Genomic DNA, 23,454 nt, shown 5'->3' on the forward strand with positions numbered 1-23,454 from the left:
GTTAGAATTGCGAGTGAAGTAGGGAAAAGAGGATACTGATACATTTTCCATTTTGAACAATGCGAGCCTCACTTGAAAAAAAAAAGACACCTTCAGAGGCCTGCACGTAAGACGCGCTTGCGTTGTGAGATTAGGGAATAAAGCAAAATAGTGTAGGTGAGGGGACGTGACAAGTGAAATGGGGATGGCACTAGGGAGATACGGAAAGAAAAAGTGCAGCAAGGAGTAGTTGAAATGAAAGGTGGAACGGAAACGACTCTAAATGTCCAATAAGTAAACGTGTACGATTATTAGCAAACAATATTTCCAGCGCATGTTTATGGGTAATAATAAAAAAGTATGATATAAATGTCGGTATTACACTAAAAGCAGTTTTCCTATATATAAAGAGAGAAATTCAATTAGAAAGAAAACATATAAAAATGTAATTATAAATACAGTTTTGAAAGCAAATGGGAGAGTTAGGTGGAAAAGAACAGAATTGGGTAGAACGAAAAAAGGAAGGAGAAGAATTAATTTACTTTGTTTTAAATAAAATAGAAATAGGCATTGCAAAAGTGTATTTTTGGATTCCAACAAAAAGCCACATATAGCAGTATTCACAGGAATAGTCAAAAATTAGATAAAAAAAAAGAAATCAGCGCGCGACACGTTAAGGAAAATATAGAGCATATTCAGAGTTTTTGGTAATAAACTTTTGTAAGAAGAAGGGGTATTGGAACCAGGGTTGGGCATGCGTCCCCTTAGTTTTTACTTTCTTGCCAAAAAACCACCTAACACTTGTTATCGCGATTTTTATGCCTACTGCTTCCAATTTAACAACGAGCCCGCTCACAAGTGCGCGACTGGACTTGCTAAATTTCACATGGACAGCAGAGACACAGGACGCCCTTTGCGTTGACAAACTTCCCCCAGCCTAATCAAACACGCAGCACAATTTATTCTCAATACATAAACAAATACCACCGGTCTTTATAAATCTAAAAAACGTGTCGACGTATGACCATTGTATCAGTCATGAGCAAATCAATTCTGCTACAAACGTTTAATTGCATAAACGTTTCTTGGAGTAATACTATTTTCTTCTAACCATCTACATTAGTCTTTCTATGTTTACATTCTTCCTCTTTTTCGCGGAAAGCCAGTTGGACACAGTGAGCCAGAAGTACGTAATCGGTTTGTTTTTAATGACATCCTGGTTTATTGATTCCTCCACAACCATCAACTGCAGCAGAGACCACCATTAGAAAGGCAAATTGCCTCTTCGGCGATTGAGACATTGAGTTCCTTGAATAACCTTTACACTGTCGGTTTCCAATGGTTCCTAGAACAACTTAGTCTGTATTCCTAATGTGTTTCTAAAGCTTGAGCTGAAGACATTTTTCGTTATTTAAGGAAGACGACCTTAACCTATTATTAATCGTTGGATTTGAGCAGAGAGGAAGCTTCGAAGTACCAATGCTAATACGAATTATCGATGGCGTGTATCCTATATCCAAAATTATTTAAGCATATTAAAAGATACCGCACTTTTCTTAGTTTGTTGTACGCTGGATAATAAAGAAGCACGGTCTCTTAGCTTTTGATCTTCGTTTGTTGAGAGTAATGACTTGAACACTGGTGGTGCTCAAGGAAACCGAGCAAGTGTCGTGTATGACATAGGACTATTGATATCGACGTTGGTGGCAAAAGTGCGGTTTATTTATGCAATCTTACAACTTAATTGTTACACCTTCCCTCTCTGTATACGGTTTCATACATATCTTCCAATGAACAAATAAGTGCTATTGGTCATTATGTGCCAGCCCGTTTAGTAGCTCCGTTGTTCGTTCACATACTTCGAGCACTGCTCTTCAGATTTTTAAAGGATGGGGTGTTTTCTTAATAACAGCCCCGCTCCGAATCCCAAAGCTGTTCCGTCTGTCCGTCCATGCAATTCCAGCTAAATTTTGTGGGGAACTTGTCGTCACGTGACCTAAACACAAATTCAGTTTCGCCACTAAATTTGGCCGAAAATTGACGTCACGTGACTGGACGTTGAAGAACTATACAATAATTTTGTTTGGCCACTTAATTTAGAGGGAAAATATACATTCACCTTACCGCGTGACCTTTGCACCAACGCTGTTTCTCTGCTTAATATGTGGCGGGAAAATTGCCGTCACGTAACTTATACTGCAATTAAACTTCCCCGCTAAATTTGAAAATAGAATTGATATCGCGTGAGTTATGCTAGACGTTGTTTTTGCTAATTTAATAAAAATATAGGCTCGCCCTCATCCTGGCAACGACGTTTTATTTATTGTATTTTAAACAAATTTAAGCGATGCCTTTCAAATACTGTATTTCTTGCATTAGAAGACTTTGGATGCAAAGGTCGGTACCAGTTGTTTCTTTCTTGATGACAGGGAGGTTCGTAGTGCATCGATTTCCTCTGAGTTCTTGGGTAGTACTGAAAAATCTACACCTCATCACAAGCAACCAATATTTTTCAAAAAGTCACGTTCTGCTCAAAGTGACCGATGAATTCCATGCCAATGTGTCTCCGCTCGTCTTTTTCTTCCGACTGAGATTTTCGTGCTTTATTGGGGCACAGATTTTACGCACGTCGTATGCAATTTATTTGTTCGTGTAAAGTTGTAGTTGTCTATCTATGTCAATGAGCGCAAAATCTAATAATAATCAAATTAGCCTTAATCGGCCATTGTTGTTAAACAGTTCACAAATTCGCGTAACTCTTTGTTAGAGTTCTAACGTGGCAGTCGTCTCCACCGTTCTATTTTTCGTAAAATCTTTTGTGCCAGTCAAACACTCGTACACCAGACATCAAAATATTGCCGTACACCTTTTGGAGCAGTTTTAGACGCTCACTGAGCTATTTATTTATTTTCAGAAATATTTTAGATTAATGCCCTGCTAAGTGTTTTTGTGGACCACGATGACCCGTCTTGACTCCTGGTGGCTTGTCTCGCCTGCTTTCGGCTTGCCGGGGTTCAGCCAGGCTTGTACCATTTTCTTCCGGAAGCTTGCCACTTGCATCACGTGTAATCCCTACTGTTAAAAGTATGCCACCAACAGAACACCGGGCCTTGTAATTTAACATTCACACTTCATAGATCGTTAGAATAAAAATGTAGTGGAGTGCAGTGTTTGCTGTGTGGTAATGAAGCGAAGAATTTATGCCACTACTTTACATGATATTAAATGGGAAACTTATTACAATCTTATAAAAAAATATTTTTGTTTAAACAGTATGGTTACTCCTATGTCCGATTGCTATGATTCAAAATAGTATGTTCCCGTATGTATATAGCGCACTAGTCTGACGTATGACTCTGCTAACCACATATATGTGCACATTATTACCAAAGAATTGTGATATTATTTTGAGGAACTCGTTTCTAAAATTGCAACGCGTTATAAATACCTAAGATACGCCAAATAAATAAAAATAAAAATAAGCGAAAGGCACAAGGGAAACTTTTATGAAATCACTTTACTTATATGCAAGATATCTTACGATAAAAATGTTTACCATAAATTAGATTCGCTGTCGTCCTTGTTGTGATCGCTTCTACATTATTTTTACCCATGGTTTAAATGTTTCAAGATGTCTGTGGGTACGTTTGATCTGACTCTGGGCAGAGAAGCAATGTCTTACGTTTTTTATGAAATGAAACTAATTAAGTTTACGTCGGCTTATTTGAAAATATACGAAAAGCGCACGCGATTTTATTGTCAACGACTGAGTTACGATCAATGATTGCACACCAACAATCATAAACAGTATCTTCTGCATTAGTGATGAGCAATTTGGTTCCGCTCTAATTAACTTATGTATGTAATGTAGTTTCAAATCAACCCAAACAAAAGAATAGCTTGAAACCAAAGTAAAAACGATGGAGCTCAAGCAATTCGGTTGCGTTAAAAAATCCACTATTACCGTTTTTTCGGTCAATTTTCTTAAACTTTACATGTTTAAGAGTTGAGATTTTACGCGGTTTGGACCGCTTGCAAGTTCGGACAATCCAAGGTTTTGTTTTTCTAGATTGTTCACTATGGCGAGCCGTGAAGTGTTTTGTGATTACCAGAGAATGTAAATGGATAATTAGGTATGATGCAAGCATTTTTGTGGTCTAATGATGCAGCTAGTTGTTAGAGTGGATGTTGTATGAGATTTGTTTAGATAAGGACTAGGCACAAAGTGCTGAATGAGCAAAAACCAAGGCAGACTCTGAACCAGGTGCGGACTGTCTAAGGAAACACGTTAAATTTTCAACTGAAATTTGGCCCTGCTAACTATACACCGGGCGCGGACTATACTGAAGAATATACTCTATGTACAATACACTCCTGGCAAACTTTTCTGCTAAACTTAGCAGAAAAGTCTAAAAAGCTGAAGGGTCATGCTTAACCTACTTTTATAGACCTTACCCAAGCAGCACGGATTTTGGCCATGAAATGGCAAATGTCTGACGATGGTCTTTTGGCCAGTGGCCAGAGAGTGGGCATTCAATAGCCAGTGCTTGGCCGATGCTGAAGGCGAGTGCCCATTGGCCAATGGCCAGATAAAGGCCAGTCACCGGCCAGTCTCTGGCCACTGTCTGGCCACTTGGCCAAGGACCATTGCCAGCCATTGGCCGATGACTGGCCAACTCTGTGCTGCTCGGGTAGTTTAGGGAAACGGGGGGGGGGGGAGACCGTATAATGTATATTAAAGGGCAAAGGAATGACTTAAAAAAGAGTCAAATTGTGAAACTAGATTGGCACAGAAGGTAGAAAGAGAAAGAAACTCCAGGAGAAAGCGCACATAGAAAAACCTCAATAACAAAAGAAGTCAAGGGCAACGGATCATTCGATGAAAGTTCTGCAGGGAAACGTCGTTAGTTCATCGCGACATCATTAGCCGAACGAACACTGAGCCTTCACGAAAACTGGCGTCTTTTATTTTTTTATTTCTCCGCAAAACACCGGCAGACACAAAAGTTATAAGCGCCATGACGATGGCCCTTCCATGTAGGAAGTGACTTGGGTTTCCGGTTGTCTCTTGCAGTGCGGTTGGCCTCTGGACGAGACAGTTGGGAATTCGGGAGAGCTGGGTTGGCGTACACCGTGAGGAGAATGGAGACCCTTTGGGGATGGAATCGACAAACTGGACAAAGAAAGCCACGCGGGAGCTATTTCAAGAAAAATTGGGCGCCCACAAGCGGTTTTCCGGCCTTAGACTATAGCGCGCCATGGAACTGGACTATGTGATTATCCGTGGAATTCCCCTTTGGGGACCAAGAAGGAGACGAGTATCTGGGGAAAAAATGACTATGTCGAAAGATTGATGAATGATGAAAATAATCCCTGGAGAAGGGGAACAAGAGGGACCTTGTTCCCCTTCTCCAGGGATTATTTTCATCATTCTTGTCCAGCTCGCTTGCACCTTTCCATTTAATTGCATTCTAATACTCGAAAGATTGAATTGCGTTGGGTACGTACGGATACTGATTGTATTGTGATAGAGCCTTGTGTGTGGCGTAGTCAAGGCCGGTATTGTCGATGCCTTGAACGAGCGGCGGAACTATTTGGGAAAGAATGTCCTCAAACGTAATTTATCGTGGCTTTTATATTTTCTGTCCCCTGGTTTGTTTCTGCGTTTAAAAAAGAAGGGTCCGTGTATTTCTTATTTCTTCCTGTGTATCCGTACACCGCTGTTCGTCGTTTTTTGTTTAATGTTTCGCTTCTAATTGGTTTATATTTATTTTCCTGGCATTAATTTGACCTCTGTGCCTTCTCTTCAGTACTTTCGTATTGTGTCTGGTTTTCATTTAATTGACTATTTTAAAAAGTCGACTTCAGGAGAGCCTAAACACTGGTAAAACACTGTGGTAATCTTTTTTTTTTTTGTGTGCGTGTGTCCCCACCCGAACGGTATCCGCAGACTTAGTTCCCAGAAACTTTGTAACTACAGGCTATCTATCTCCATACTTTTTATCCACAGACTTCGTATCTGCACTTGAATCGCATCCTAAAGCTCGGTGTATGTATCTGTAGTTACATACGTGATAAACCTTCTACCTGGAGTTTTTGTTTTAAGGATTATTCAAAGAATCGATTTGGGCGTGCAAGCTTATGCAAAACACACCTATTATGAACAAAAGGTTTTGGGCTTCTTCTTTAAAAATACATTGTATGGAGACCTTCTTTCGCAGTTTTAAAGGAAAACCTAATGGGTTTTGTATTTGAGAAGAAAGAGCCTAAATCGTCTTCATTTGGCCTCCAGGATCACAAATATCGAGATTATTATTGAGTTTGGTGCGGGGAGGCTGCAGAAATTAGTTCTAAAAGTACCACTGAAGCCCCTCCTTCCCAGGGCGTGATGTCGTATTAGGAGTTTTATGAATCCCTGATCTCGCGCATCTTCAGCGCCTGTCAAAGCTATGCACGCGCACTCTTGCTCTTTTCGGAAAGGTCAGAAAGCGACGTCAAAACTGGCGTCAATGCGGAAAAAATACAACTGCCATGTTTTCAATTGCACGCGCTGCCCACAAGAGGGACACGCGCTTGGCGGCCCAAAGATCGTAGCATTACGTCACAACTGGTCAGAGGTGTTTCGCGTTTTCTCTTGTTTAGTTACATCTTCGGAGAAAACGAAAGTTATATGCAGACTCACGGGATAAAAATACCCCAGGATGCATTTTTTAACTCGTTGTTCTTCAAGAGGAATTTCAGCTTCCGTTTGAGAGACTAGTGTCTGTCAAAAAAAAAAAAATAATGAAAGCCCAGCCAGCGTTCAAACAAGGAGCCATGCCATTGCCATAACGAATCTTAAAAAAAAAAAAAAAAAAAAAAAACTAAGTAGCCTCACGCATTAGGGGTATCATCCACATCAACACCTGCTAACGAATGATTTACACCAAGCAATTAGACAAAACACTTATGGCTAGAGCTTCAAGGCAAGAGACTAGGTGGGAGACGTAAAATTTGTACCATCATCCTGTTTGAACTAATAAGATGCAGCCTATCGCATCTAAATAATATTTTACCTTGTCAACACGTACTAAAAAAATAACTTGAAGATTGCTACTAAACCTGCGTTTCCGCGCACGGCATATATTACCCAAATTAACAGGTTACATGCCGGTACCAAATTGTCCACAAGTAGCATCGTATATTCCCAACACGACACAGGCAATGTGAACAAGGAATCGTCGCTGTTGTGTCCTTGTCTTCAATCAAAACAACTCGTGTGTTGGCAAGTAATAATTTGGAATATCAACTCACCCGGCAACAATTAATGCCCCCATAAACTGGTAAAAAACGAAGGTCTCGTGTCCTTGTTAAGGATATCGCTTAATATACCAGATCGTACCTGCCTTGTTTTTCTTCACATGTAACCGGAACCCCCGTGAGATACGTGGAATGGGTACCAAGGTGTTAGTCGAGTTTTCATAACTATTTACCAAGATCTGGAGCATGCATAATATTTCAGTAAGACATACCCGAAATCAAAGTCTGAACGTTTCAATATGTTACCGATGAATGGACACCAAGAGTCTTCTGAGTACGGCGGTCTTTTCCCTACTTTACCATGTTTCCCGACTACCCCTTTTTCAAAAGCGAAAGAACCGAAGCAGAAATGTGTTACTAAGCCTCTCCGTGGTCATTTTATACTGCGCCTGAATAGTTCCAGTAATGAACGGAAATGTGTTTGTTAACCGCTGTTGCCGATTAAATGCTTCCTATATAAACGTCATGATTATAAAATCACATATTTCAATTTTCCGAAGTCATGTAATGTTTTCAAACGGACGTTCTATGGTCAAACTTTTATCATCAACAAACTACAAGCCCAGTGTCTAATGCTGGTGGGATGGGCTAGGGGCTTCTACCGACAAAATTGGTGAGTGACTTGCATTTGAGAATGACGTCCCGTGCGTAGACACAAGGGCGTGACAAGAGACAAGAAACGACAAGAGACAAAATGAAACTTTGTTCCTTCCCGTGAAATGTTGCTTATTGCGAAAAGAGACTCAATGTGCGCGAACCAGAGATTTGGATCTGCTGGAAAAAAGGGCGGAAGCTTGACCGTCACGGCAGTAATGGCCGAAGGGGGCTCACCGGCAGCTTGCATGGCCTATGTTCTTTGTCCGGGCCACCACTTGATGAGACTTAATTTCATACATATCACAATTTAAGCGTAGAGATTGCAGGGAGCGTTGTAATCCTTCTAACCTCTGGATGCTCGTGATCATCATTCTCTCGAGGATCACGAGAAAGAAGTTTGCGTCTTCTTCCGCTGCCACCACAAAGGTAACGAAGACGTAGTCACTCGCAAAACACTTCTGTCAGTTTTGTACGCACTGACCGAACTCGACAACTTAATGTCACGAATAATGAATTTAGCGGCAACTACCCCACCGAACTGGCAAAAAACAAAATAAATAAAACGTTTTGAGGAATTCTAAGCAATCCTTATGAGTTGTGAATGCGAAAGCATGAATGTCGTTCTTCCGCTCCCTCAGGCGCCGCCATGTTCCTCAGCGCCAAGAGGAGCAGAAGCGGCCGCAGCCCCCAACCCCGTCTGGCAACGCATGAAGGCGTGTCCAAGCAGGACACTACAAAAATCGTCAGGCAACACGACTCCGACAAATCGTTCGGCGCTCCGCTTCTGGCGGTTTTATCTTTTATTTTATTTTTTCGTGAGAAATTTTGTTTTGTCAAATCTTGGCCGTGCCCCCTACGGCGGCCTTGATATGCTCATCACGTGCGTCCGGAGAGCCACTCACACGCTCTGTTCTCCGTTTTTCAAGTCCCGTTAACGGGAAAAAGAATTACGCGAAGGCGTCAACCCCCTTTCCCTTTGGGAAGCACAAAGCATGCTTCGACGGAGAAATCTCCCGCATCCACCCGAAGCCGGACCTCTTTGGCGTTCCAGCCGAGGCGACGGCGGTAGCGAGGTCAACGAGCCGAGGGAGGAAACCAGCGGCAGGTGGCGCGTGACGTCAAATCTGACGAGCACCGACGCCAAAGAAAAGTGGAAGAGGCGAGGAGAAAACTCGTGTTGTTGGCTTGCCCAGAAAAATCGACAGGCGACAGGACTCCTGCAAAAATAGTGAAAATTGAAGCGGACACTTCAATTTCGGCAATTTTTGCGGGAGTCGTGACGCCCGACGATCATTGTAGTGTCCTCTTTGGACAGGCCTTAACACGGGTGCAGCAGCTAAGCGCGCGCTCTCGTAAAACGGGCGCAGCCCGCCCCCCCCCCTCCCCCTCCCTCTTTGGCAACGCCTGACACGAGTGCATTGTTGTACGGAACGGCGTTCCAAAGAACGGCGTTCCTGGAACGCGTTCCTTTTTGGAGGAACGAAGGAACGCCACAGTTCCATTTTTTATTGGTGGAACTGGAACGGGAACTCGTTACATTTTTACTGGAACGGAAAAAGGAACGGTGTTCCTTTTTTCGTCTAATGGGGTAATTTGTATTTTATTTCTAAGAGGGAAATTCTAAAATTATAAAAACCCTATCTTTACAAAGAACACGGTCTCGTAAAAATTTTGGTTACTTAGGGTTTATTTTGTGTAGTCCTCGCTTGGTAACAGTCGGGTGCAGGAGAGCTAATGGACATTTATCATTTTTGCAGTGCCCGAGGGTGCGGTACGAAACGCAAAACGTTGTTTAGACACAGAAAGAGGGACGTTTCAAACTTAGCCATTTTCTTTTCTTCCACGAATACTCATACACCCAGAAATCTAAGGCCGACTAGAGCCATGACTGAACTTCCGCAAGCAGACCTACAGTTACAACAAAAGGACAGGTTACCTGACATCGAACGCACGCTTGTATCCCCAATATTGGTCACTTAAATGATACAAAAAATTAATCTTTACTTCTTCCCTTGTCTCCAACCTTCAAACAGAACAACGAATCTACACTTCACGGAGAAGGACTTGTACTTTTCGAGACCGACCTTCAAAAGCCGTACCCTCTTCTTCACTTGATCGTCTTGCGGACGCCAGCATCGAGAAGCAACCGTTGTTAATTTCGAACAAGGTACTTTGTTAGATTGAAACGTGTGAGGTTGTTGTAATAAGCTCGTGCAATGTGGGGTAACAGCACATTTGGCTCGTCTGAATCGCCCATCCCAAACAGGAATGTTGTAAAATGCTGATATTAATGAATATATCAGCAAAAAGAACCCTGCTGTCGTGTGTCTTCTTCTCGTGTTGCCCTGCCATCACTGCATTCAACTTTGTATGTTGGCATTTAATGTGATAGACTAAAAAAAAAACTTTGCTTGATCTAACTAATTATGGTAATCAGAAAAAATGCGAATGTAACGTAAATGTAACGAAACGTTCCATTTTTTTAACTGTAACGGGAACGAATTCCTTTTTCACGGATGGAACTTGTAACGGGAACGCGTTCCAAAAGTCAGAAGGAACGAGGAACGAGCTTTCGTTCCTTTTTTTGAGGAACGTGTACAACACTGCACGAGTGCAGCGACCGAGCGCGCGCTTTGTGAAGCGGCCGCCAATGGCTATCTAAAGCGCCCTGCTACGTCACAGCGCGTTTTCGTGCGCGTTCAGAAAGAAGTTGAAGTCATTCAGCTTTCTTATGCGCGCCCGGAAGAAGCAAAGAATCGGCGCGACGTCACGGAATACGTCACATCCACAAGCCGCACGACCTACAGCCGCACAAAAACGAGTTGGTTTGGATCGCGCTTACGGAGCCGTTTTGCTCAGCCAATGGGAGAAGGAACATTTCTTTCGCGTTTTCCTCTTTCGTTCTTGATGTGGTTACAGACGCTGCTTGCTCCGCTTCATGGGATACTTAATGCTTTCGCATTAAGAACACTTAACACAGCCAACGAAATTATTGAACGATTCCGCCTACTGTAACAAACGGGTCCAAGGGTCTTTATTAGAGATCGTTATAGGCGAATCATTCCTAACGAACGAGAACGGAAGAAAAATAAATATGGAGAGACCTCCGTCGTAATGTGAACAAGTAGTCTGGGGAGTCGCTTTTGTCAAGAAGGCAGCATAGTAAGATTCCCCATGCGCCTTATTCGCGGAATTTTTTCTTATTTGCTTGCGATTTTTTTTTTTTTTTGTGGGGGGGGGGGGGGGGGGGGATGTGTTCCAGCGCAAAAATAGAGAAGTTTGAGACGGGGGCTGCGACGAAAGAAAAAGGTAGAGTCAAGGAAAAAGCTTTACGAAGTAAACAAACGAGCGAAAAGACGTAGTTTTTGAATGGGTTGCCTTAAGAAAAGAGGTTCGACGAGGGTGTTTCCAGTAAAAACCTTTATTAAGGTAGAGTCGAGGGAGTCCTTTCGTAAGAACCGGCAAAAATAGTAAATCAGTTTCAAACTGAGCGCTTTCTGATTGGGTTTATATACGAAAAAGTCTTTCAGGGACATGGCGACATATTGCCGCGCGCACAGCTGGCCAAGTAGGCTGCGCGCGCGTGGCCTAACGGTTATCGCGCTTTCTTTCCACGCTGAAAGCCAGGGTTCGATTCCTGGCCGTGGAGGCGCATTTCTGTTGACTCTGTAAAGTAATGTTCTGGTAAATTCGAGAACCATGTTGGCTTGTTCGAGGTCAGAAGGTTCTACACGCCGAACCTTCTACGACGATTATTCCAGAAGCCCACACGTGTACATAAGGGGCTCCGAGTGGCGATCTGCAGTCAGTCTCGCCCAAGAGTTCGACTCTGCTGCTACGCCGACTCCGACGCCCGCGACGCTCTATTATTATATTTTGTACCCTTTTATTTTTGGCACAAGTTCGCCACATTAAACGTTTATTTCTTCCTGTTTATTTGTTGTTTTTGGTTACCACCCTTGACAATATTAAGAGCGAAATTATGCCGCTAAAAGAGGACAGTTTCAAAGCGTTTCAGAAAATAAGGTAAAGACTGAAAAAAGGAGTTCCGTAAGCGCTAATAATTAACGATAGTCGAAAAAGGTATCTTTCCTGAAATAAAAACTTGGTGAGCGGTAGTACTTCAGAGAACGTCAATGAAGTAAGCGTGTCTAAGACTATTGTTTTTAAAGAAAAATAGATATATCTGCAATATATTCGAAGGTAAGAGAACATGTGTGAAAAAATTCCTTCCCGCGAGCGAATTCGTTGGCTACGAACAATATTTCGATCACAGTTATTGAAAGGAAAAGCCAGAAAAAAACTTTTCCCGGGGCCGCCATCGCGATTTCTACCGGATGGGTGGTTCGGTGCGCACTGGGTACGGTGTCCCGATCCTTGGTGCGGTCAAATTCGGGAAGCTGCCGGACGGACACGCTTGGCTGGGTCCTAATTCGGACGATTTTGGTTCCCAAGTCACGCGCTGTAGGGTGTCGTCCCTTCGGGCCTTTCCGGAACCCGTCTTGCTGTTCCCTGCATTACGCTGACAGTCGACCAGACCGAAGTAGTGTCCCGGTCAGGATGGGGATTTCCTCTTTTTACTCTTCTCGTTTTTTGTTTACAAAGTATTGCACTTTGCTGTGTTGCTGTGGTAACAAAAAGCTAAAGAAACGACGGGCAGGCCTAATGATGTTTATGTTTATGGCTTCATAATTTATTCGTTGGCATTCTTATCATAGAATGCTTACTGTGATTTGTTACGGAGCGATAATAAAATTCACGCGACGCGCCTCTCCCTGAGATTTTATATCAATAGTGATTACAGCTGACGGAACTCTATCGATCGATTGCACTGACTTCGGGAGTGTCTTTTCTTAACTATTGTTTTTTTTTTCAGAAATATTATTTGAGAATATGTTTTTTTGATATAAAAATATCTACAATTGTTTTTTTTTTGTTCGTGTTTTTGCCGTGGCTCCGTGTTACATTCCAAGGACTGGACTGGCTGCTGTGACTTTTAGCTTTGCCTGCACACTATTTTCAGGAGAAACAAAATATAAACAAGAAAATTTAATTTAGAAATAAATTAATAGTGATCTGTCTCTTTTTATGACATGCATGCATGTAAATATATTTTCGTAATTTGTGTTTGTTCTTTATCTCTTATTTTTTATTAGTTTATAGATACAGCAAACTTACTTGATAAATTAAATAGTTGAGACATCTTTCCAGGGGAACCATGATGGCTTTTGTTTCTGCCACCGCAAGCCTCGCGGGAGCGACTTGACGAGCACAACTGTAGGCGCCGTCTTCCAATCTAGTTTTAGGTATACTCGCGTGCAGCTCTTTGTTTGTGTATAAAAGCTTTTTTTTTATGTCTTCCTCGTACATTTATCGCTTTGAACGTCGTCTGTGCTTCGCGTCGTCTGCTTCGGTTGTTAACTTTGTTGGCTAGTTTGAGCTTTGTATGTTATGTCTGTTGTCGACTCCTCCATATAAGTTATACTTCGTTCTCTACTTAATTGGTCGTTTGCCTATATTATTGTGTACCTTTTCCTTTCCTGCGTCATCTGTTTTATCTGTTTTCAGTGCTGTCGTCCATTTTCTAGAAAAATATATATAAATAAATTAAATTAAAAAAAATCCTGAAAAAAATTATGTCACGAGGATCCTCTTTATCCGTGTTGGCTTTGTCTAATTCCTGATTACTATATTACTTATTGCCAGTAGGCATTTTTTTCACATATAAAGATTATCATCTTTTCCGATAAACACATCGAAGGGAAATCCACAAACATATATTTTGTTTGAAATCTAGATAGCTCTTGAAGGTTCTATCGTGAACATATCGCCTACGATGTAAGTTTGTGATTAATAGAAACACAGATGTGTGTTTTTAAACGCTTATCATACCTGTTCACACATAGAAAAAGTGTTCTTACTACAAATATACGATATACAGAGTTTGTCACGTAAGAGTAACAGTACTTAAAAAATGGAAACTTGAAATAAAGACAGGATTCCTTCTGGATCACGTTGTCCACGGGAGTGGACGTAAATACGAATGTGTAACGTGTCGATGACATAGCTAATTAGAAAAAGGTACTAATTAACTTCTTAACCTTTTGTTAGGGCTGGCATTATTTATTTAGAGGTCCACAGCCCGTTGTTTACTGAAGCTAAAGCAGTTGAGACATACAAAAACAAGTCTACTTCGAGTTATTTCGTGATATTTTTAGCCATTCAGACCAGCGGAAAATTGGAACTAAAGTAGAAAATAACTCGCCAGGAGCGGAAACCGTTTCACTGACAATGAGGCGTCAAATTGTGAGGAATGGTGACGGGTGAGTTGCTGTGAACGCGTGACCGAAAGATTTGGCCCAATCCCAAATCGGCTTGCTGCCTGCTTCTGGAAGCAAATATGGGATTGGGTCAAAGCTTATCAAAAACCCAGATATACGTCTGTTTTATTGCTGTAAAAATTTATACAAAAAAAACAAAATGCGCCCTTTTCTGTATGTGAGAGTCGCACGTGGTAACATTCAGTTTTTTCTAAGGTCGCTTTTTTCTAAGTTGGTTTCGATCTCCAACTCCCGTGATTGCCAAAATGTGCCACGCAATAACGCGCAGTAGTATTTCTTGTCTGAGATCTCTCAACTGCTTTGACTTGATCGAGCAACGGGATTCAGATATCAAATTAGGACAGGCTACCCAAAGCAGACGACCAAAAAGTTAATTAGTGACTTTCTTGTTAATTACTTTTCTAAAGAGCACTTTACACTTGCGTCCTTAGGTTTGCCGCCATGACAAACGTAATACCCAAAAAATCGCTTACTTTTTCAAGTTTTCTTTAAAAAAATTAACTCTCACTCTTACGTGAAACACCCTGTACTATAAGTAATAACTTCAATGACCAGAGTTTTACATACTCCTCAATTTGTGTCTCCTCGTTAACATCCCGACGGAGCGTAGTCAATGATGATGCCAACCGCTCCGAATCCGGGAATCGCTCCATCGTGCAAAAAACGCGTAATAAAAAAAAAAAAGACACTTTTAGAGGCAGTAAAAAAAAAAAATATCGAGTTGTTTGAGAAACGTCGCTTTAAACACGACCTGCTCATTTTCAGGTTTGATATTATATATTGCGTGCATTTCCCTACTTCCAACGTCTGCCATCCGCTCTTTGGACCACCGTTCCAAAGATTCTTTGTCCCGACGACTCAGTTTCGCCCGTAGGAACCTCGGCGTCCCGCTTGAATCAGCCTTTGAGCGACGTGGCGGCAAATAAACAATTCTCGTCGGTATTTTTTTTCCACGTTGTCGAGGAGTTTTGAAAAGCAGCAAGAAGGAATATGGGACTCAATACAAACGCACAACTATGAGGCGACAAAGTAAGGAGGCAGCGGAAAGTATCTTAAAAATTTGATTTGCTTTAGATTCAAGTGGTTCTGGAAAAAAGAAAAGGTACGGGGAACCTCCCCTTCAGATGCGGCATTTTTGTACGCCTCACACTGGATATGTTTTATTGTCTCTCGACTCTCCTTTCGAGGATGTCTTCCTTCGCTTGCATAGCATCCTACATGTCTGTGGTGTTATACAGAGTGTCAGTTTTCTTCTGTTTCCATTTCGTTCTTTGTTGTATTTTGAAGTTTACCGAAACCAGATCGGAAAAGTCCTCCTTTTTCTTTTTTTGTCTGACTTCAAGAAACCTCTCGTTCATATTTTTTGTTTTGTTTCTAGTACGCGCTCTTAATCCATTTTTAGCTGTTTTTTTTCCCCTTGTTTCGAAAACGCACCATGAAGCTTGCATAAGTAGATGCTTGCTTCTTTACTTCCTCTCTGGTTGCCTTAAGTGCTGTCTTTCTTGCCTTGCCGTGTTTGAGTGTTTTTGTTGCCCTATGTCTTGTTCCGGCGGTTTGGGGACCGTTACGCAGCTACTCATGGTTCTTCCTGTCGAAAAGTGGGAATATTTTAAATGAATATAACAATAATACAAAACAAAACCGCATCCGCCTTAGCATTCACTTTAACAAGCCCTTTCAATAGCCGGCGTGGCTTTATTCAATCTCGGATTGAGTTGGACGCGCTATCCTATCAAGCTTTGCTACATTCGTTTAATTTTATTATTCAAAATGTAAAATTACAATTGACATCTTGTGTTAAAAACAAAGCAAAAAAAAAACAACATCGTATATCCAAGTGTTCTTATTTGGGGGGGGGGGGGGGGGGGGGAGGGGTGGAGGCTAGTATTTTGAGTTGCGCCTTTTAATTTTAATGTCACCCGAAGTCAAGGGGGAAGCCTTCATCATGTGTGTTCGTTGGACATTTGTTTTTAATTTTTTTGTGTATGTTGTATTTATACTACAATATATCTACTTCTTGAAAGGCGGTTTTTACAAACGAATCATTGTTTTCATTTTTTTTGTGATGTGTTAACATGGCACTGCTCCACTTTCATTGATTGGCGTCGCCACACTCTCACTCTTGTTGAGAAAAAGTGCGCTTTACAAAACACTGCGAGTGTTTGAATTCGTTCTCAATGATTTATTTTTGAGCCCTATCCAGGGCCACGCCAGTTACCGGACGTTGTTTCATTCCCCCGAAAACGCGTATAACAATCCAACGCAAGATCGTAATAACTGTAGCGCGCATAATTTCAGCGTCTTTAGCACTGTCTTTCGCCTCCGTTCGTTCTCAGTTGGTGTAACCTTGTTTCGGTTACCCAACTCAGTCGTATAATTTATTCAGGGAGTGTTTGTGCATTACGAAACTGTCCAAGAGTGTGTATTCATCGCACCACAGAAACTGTCGGTTATGCTATGTGAATTTGTATGAAAAAAAGATACTGTTACAAATGTTGCAAATACATATGCCTCTATTTAGATAACCCCCCCCCCCCCCCACACACACACACAATAATGTCATCACAATGGCGTAAGCGGCGTGCATTTTGCGAAAACCCTCGGCATTTCCGAACGAAAACTGTGGGCTGCTTCTCGATAACTATATGGCAAAGCGGTATTTCAAAATTTAGCCAATCTCATTCCAGCGCGATGGTTTAAAACCTTTCCACTCGGACACCTGTGCTTGTCTAGCGTTGCTCTCTCTGCGTGGTCAAGTTATGCGACGAAGCCCCATTGAGTCGTGTAAAACTTCAAGCAGGGCCTCAGTGACGTTATTTTGAGGGTTATACGTGACATCCTTAATTAGGCTTGACATCTAAGTTGTTTACGTTTCATATAAACACAAAATTGCTTCCGAACTTGCGGATAATTATTCTGTACGAATACCAATCAACAACAATAATTTTATCTTGAAGGCGCTTGCTAGTTATTCCTGTTGCCCTCAAGGGACGCTCGAAGAAAACAATCACTCTGTTAGAGGCTTCCAAACTTTATTAATTTATTGATTGAAATATTCATTGTCTGCTTCACATACACTTACAAACAACCCAAGGGCTTTTTTTTTTTTTTTTGGCTAATCTTCGTTTAGATTCCTCCACCAAAACAAACGCCCGCTTTTCCTGCCGTTTTCATTCATGAACCCTAATATCTGAGGCACTTTGGAGAGGCTTGAGTTTAGAGAGGGAGAAACTCAAACCGTGCGGATAATCTGCATTTCAATGGCCCACACCTCCTGCGTAGATATGGTGAACATGCGGATCCGTGCGTCTCTGAGTGGCGAGGAGCAAAGCGGTCGGTAAGGCTTAGCAAAGGTTGGAGACGCTTGCGGACGATGAACGCTTTCGCCTCCTTTTTGCAGCCTTTATTACGAACGCGGCTCATAAACCGCGTGACTCCAATCGAGGGGCTTGAAAATACTCTCAAATTTGGACACACTGGTAGGCCACTCTTGTGCAGTTCGCACCCTCGGGCGGCCCTTCATTTCATTCGCTCGACGGCACGCAATTTTCTATATAAATGACTGGAAAAACCAGCGGGTCAATATTTTTTGCGGTTCGGCGATCAAGAGCTCGCCCCTGTTCACCTGCCTGGTTGCTAGACCCCGGTGTGAAACTGGGCGATGTGTGTTTCGTGTATCCTAGAAAGAGTCAACGAAAGTTCCGAAGACTTTCTCGACAGCTTCGGAGTCCGGTGGATTCTGCTGAGTTTTCTATGTTCCGTTGTACTGTTCCTTGAATGCGTTACGAGGGTATATATTTCTTACTCTGACTTACTAGAGTTGAGAACGAACACACCACGTTTATAAAAAGTGCATCATGCGATGACCAGTCAAGCTAATTGGACAGCTTTTTTTTTTCTCCCTCAGCTCCAGCATCATTTTGTGATGAATAAGGCTCTTATTATTACCGATATCAATACTTCCATTTACACGCACTGTATTTTTTTTCAATGATCACTATGCTTTTTCTCATAAAATTTCATTAATAATTTTTACCTTTCGTAATTTCTTGTAACAAACGAAAAAGGCAAGAGCCTATCTCTTGGTGAAACATTTTTTTATAGCTGGGATTACTGAAGTTTGAACTAAGAGAAACGAAAAGCCTCAGAATAGAAAATAAAAATAAAAACACGAACTCACGACACACGCGCAGGATAGATGGATGGATAATCTATATTTTTGAACCCTCCAAACTGAACGGCGCATGAACCCTTAGTCAGTGTTGTTATTAAAACAGTTAGCTCATACATAAGATAAATATAAATACAGTCAACCCTTTTAGCCGTAATACTGCATTGGTTGCGCGACAGCGCCATCTACAGTGGGTGGAAAGGTGCTATATGATATCAACCTGCGGCAGGGTTTTTCTTAAGTCTTTTTTCGCCTAAAATGCCTGTCTCACGGAAAAAAGAAACACGCCCAAGGCGTGCAATACAGAACAGAAAGAATGGCAACACTTTTTATGTTGGGGTCTCCACAGCATCAAAATTTCAAATCAAAGCAGTTACAAAGAAACAAAAAAAAAAAAAAAACGTATACTGTTTTTTACGAACGTTTTTTCATTATTATACGTATTTCACGTTGCTATTGTCTAGTTTATATTAAACGATGTAGATTTTAGCCCGGGTGGGTGTCTATAATTATAAAATTATTGTCAAAGCATGCAGTTGAATGAACCCTACGAATCTAGTGAAAGTAAAGTATATAAATTGCCGAAAGATAAATTGTGCCAGACACTGGTTAGCATACATCACCGGTAATGAGGGGACCCGGAATAATACCCCTGCCGTGCCCAGCCTTGCTTCCTGGGGGCTCTTGTAGATTATATCTCCATTCGATCACTGCGGTTTATTCATGTGAACAATTTGACTCTTTTATTTTTTAGAGACCACGCGAAGACTACCAAAAATTACGCTCGAATCATGAATACACCGGGTGTTTTAGCAAATCCTCAAAAATGACTAAAAATACCTTGGTTGAGAAGAAAAAGAAAGTCGTTCCGGGAACAAACTGCCAGACACAGATATAAGGTACGTGCAACATTTTATAGCGCTCTGAAAAAATAAAAATCGCTAAATTTTAAGTCGTTCCTAGGTTTCGGCTTTTTACCGGTACGTATACGGTATACCTCTGCGCCAGCGGTCCTGCCCTCCAGTGGCCGAGGCGCGCAACGTACCCGCGCCATACTTCCTCCCATCCTGCGAGGGAGGCGAGGCGGTTGCTTCGAACGTCGTCCACGTGGGGGCAGGACCGCTGGCGAAAATGTTGCGCCCCGTTCGGAAACCGAAATCTAGACACGCTTTCAAATTGACCGGTTGTTTGGATAGCCGTAAAATGCTATGCTCGCCTTATAAAAATCAAACATGAGTTGGCTATTTGTTTTCGATGACGCTCAATACGTGTTTATTGGAACCATATGTATATTCTCACGAATTAAATATTTACTAAATTTTACTTAATTATTTATCTAATATGTATGTTTTCTTTTAATGTATGACGTCCGCCGTAGCTGGCATTTTGTTCGCGAATATATATTTCTTTTTATTATCAACCCCGCTATTTTTTCACAATATTTTGAATTTTTCGGTGAATCAGCCAATAGTCAAACTCCCGTAACAGACGCATGTTTGTCAATATATATAGACAAACACGCGTCTCTGACGTCACACTGCTGCGGTGGCGCTGCTGTCGTCATGGCGCATGCGCAAACGCTTCACCTCCGGCGAAGTTTGATTCCGCGCAAGCGCTGTGTCCACACCTGGCGTGGGCAAGGGGGTTTGGGAGCGCTATGCGGGTCGTAAAGAAACAAACAAAAATGACATATAAACCCATGAGCTGAGTTCAACGAAGCTTTTCATAAAAATGTCTTTAAGTGGTTCGCTTGTCATACTTGAAATTTATGAGTGCAAGATTTAGGAAAACAATTAGCGATAAAAATAGGATTTCCAAAAGGGAAAAAAATAGTTTTTTTCTGCACAAAAGGAGGACAATAAAAACTATCGGGTTGACGCTACTGCTCAGAGATAGAGCGACACCTAAATTAACAATGTAGAGGCGAATACCCGACATCAGATACACCTGATCAGGCTGTGTGTGGCGCCATCTGTGAATAGCGGCGTTAGCCAGTATTCACAGATGCGTCATGATAGGTTTTGCAGTTTTCCTTCCTGTGCATATAACAAATGGGGTTTTATGAGGCTTAATTTTTTTTCTTCTAAAAACCACGCTTATAGAGTTTCAGTATGATACATATAATCAACTAAAGACAACTTTTTGATAAGTTTCAGCGATTTAATCGCTGCAACACCGCTTCAGATGCTGTTGTAGCGATTGCACCGTGTATAAGGGGCGTCTAAACAAATGATTTCTGTATCTTTTTCTTTCTTTCTCGTTTTCTCTTTCTCTCCCTCATTCAGGCAGCAAAGATAATTTCGTTGCACAACAAAAAATTCTTTTTGAACTTCCTTTTTTTTTTTTTTTTTGCTTTTGCAATTTTTTTAGAACCCCCCCCCCCCCCCCCCCCCCCTCGCCGCCCTCAAAGAATTAGAGAATGTTAGCCAGAGATAGGGCATTTTTCAAAGATGGCACTCAGCATTCTTTCTTTTTTTACGCAGATGATTTGGGATAAGTAAAGATTACAATGAGAGACGAATATTGAAATAAAATAACGTATTGCGCCCTGCTTCTGGAAGTCAAACATAAATCATGGTTTGTCGATACTTTTCAACGCTGATGTTTGTCACAATGTGGCTTTGTGTAAGCCTCAAATTTTGCGCTTGTCTAACGTTTATTCTTTTTAATTATATTTTTTGATCCAGAAAATAAATATGAAAGCTATTATACGGTTTCAGGATTTTCAAGCGTCTCTTTTTGTGCACTTCTTCATGTAATATACTGTGTTATTACCTAAATATGTAAGATATTTCTAATTTTATGCTTAATGTAATGCGGAAAAAAGAGCAATATGGAAGAAGTGCGGACTCTTAACGCGGTCACTAAACTAGATTATCTTCTTTCCGACTGATGCCAAGGTAAGCAAGACCTCGATAAAAAGAAATAGATTGGTAACTCTGTATACCGTTTCCAAAGCAATCAACTTCTCTCGACTTTTTTACAACAAGGCTTGAGTGCTCTGTTATATATATATATATATATATATAAAGAGAGAGAGCAAGAGAGAAAGAGAGAGAGAGAGAGAGAAATACTACTTCTTGAAATGTGAATGCTGAATGAACGGAAGCTGAGTATGGAGAGTAAACGGCATTTAAAGGTTATTGCGGGAAGCGATGATGTATAGCCGTTACATATCGCCATCCCTTGCTTCCTGGTATCGCCAACAAGTGTCGTGGGTTAATTGGGACGTTGCGATATCGTATTTGATTTTGAGGGTCAACCGAAATGCAGCAAGAAATAAAATGTCAGTTTAGAAAGCAATTAAGGTAGCAAGTAATCTTCAAAAAAAAAATAAATAAAGAAACGCGTCTTTTAGCGAACGTAAATTAACTCCGCATCGTTGAAATTTGAAACTGCATGAGAATGTGCCATTAGTGGCTGGGAGAAGATGTCAAAGATTAAAAGCATCACATTACCTGTATAAAAAAAGTAAAAAAGAGGCAAGCTTTTTATATGAGCCGTCGTCCACCCAAGCCGTATATCAAGAAAATATTAAATACCTTTCTAAGTACCTTTATGAGCTATTACAGTGAAAAAAAAACAGATCAATAAAAATGCAACAATATTTTTCTTGCTGCCAAGGGTTTGTCAAATACATAGTTGTCACATGCGTCCACAATATCAGTACTTTTTGCACGATAAAAGATTTAGTTGGACTTCAGCTCATGCAGCATAAAAACTAACGTTTTTGAGGCATTTTAGTCGGTCCCCAAGAACCGGTTTGCCAACGTATCGCGTTTAGATTTACTACAGAGATACAATAACGTGTATCAAAAATATCAACGCATGAGCTTACCTTTTTCACGAAAAAAGAAAGAAGAACCATGCTTGGGGCAATCTGCCACGGCATTGGCAGAGGACGTCATGACCGGGCTCACCTAGCTTAATCTGCTGTCGGGAGATGTCGGAAACATCAAGCTCGCCCGCAGAGGCGCGATCCGGCAGAATAAAGCAGTTCTGAAGATCGTCTGCTAAGCTCCGCGTGAGAGCTCTCAACGCTTCCGATCGGCGGCAGATTTAACCACGACGTCGTCTGCTCGTTCGCAGACGACGTCGTAACATGTTACATGCAAACAGACCGAAACATGCTTTTTTTTCTCTTTTTTTCTGCAAAGTAAGCAAATTACTTTGTACTTAGTACGAATTATTTTGTAGAAACATAGCCGCATCTATACGGAGAAAGCCTGGCACGTCGCGAAAAGAGACGGCCGCTGTAAATAGGAAAGGAGGGGCGGGGAATCGGGAGTGAAGGGGAGATTGCCTGCTAGCGCCACACAAGAGCGAGCGGCCAAACGCAGAAACACTTCTTTTTTTCTCTCTTTTCTTTTCGGTATCGTGGAGAGAAGAAACTCAACGTCGACCCTTTCCCGCTTCTCCCTGCGGCCGCATCTCCGCAAGTCCTTGAACGCGAAATCGACGGTAGTGGCCGTCGGTTTCGTTTAGTCAAAACTGCATGCTTCTTCCGCGGCACGATACGATGGTCCAACGAAGACGCACTCCGTCGGCACGTCGACAACTCCGCCGACACCACCGGCATGGTGCATTGTTACCAGCGCCCTTTTTAATCGCCACAGCCGTTTCTTTCGGAGTACGGAAACGACGATGACAAAAACACGAAAACAAACATGGTTCCGGGAGCGGCCGCTCATGACCCAAGCGCTCGCACACTATCTCTGCCCTTTCTGCTCTACGCTACCATACTGGTCACCGCTTCGCGCGCTCCTCCTTTCCTTTTTTCTGCGGCCACGCGCCTTATGGCTCCGCCGTCGATGTGCCCTTTCTCCGTATAAAGGAGGCTATGGTAAAAAGTAATTTGTAAAAGCCCATCCCCCCGGGCATGCTTCCATTACGTGGTTCAACCTCTGGAGTAAATAGCAGAGCGATACGTTATTAAGCCGATTTTAGCGCGCCGTCGAAAGTGCCTTTGAAGCGTTAGTATACATGCTGTTGTATAACAATTTTAGTATTATTATTTTATTCTTCGATTAACGTAACATCATGTTCTCACATGCCTGCAATGCATGG

The sequence above is a fragment of the Ixodes scapularis genome, unplaced genomic scaffold (assembly GCF_016920785.2).
Source record: "Ixodes scapularis isolate PalLabHiFi unplaced genomic scaffold, ASM1692078v2 PGA_scaffold11__112_contigs__length_91849675, whole genome shotgun sequence".
NCBI lineage: Eukaryota > Metazoa > Arthropoda > Arachnida > Ixodida > Ixodidae > Ixodes > Ixodes scapularis.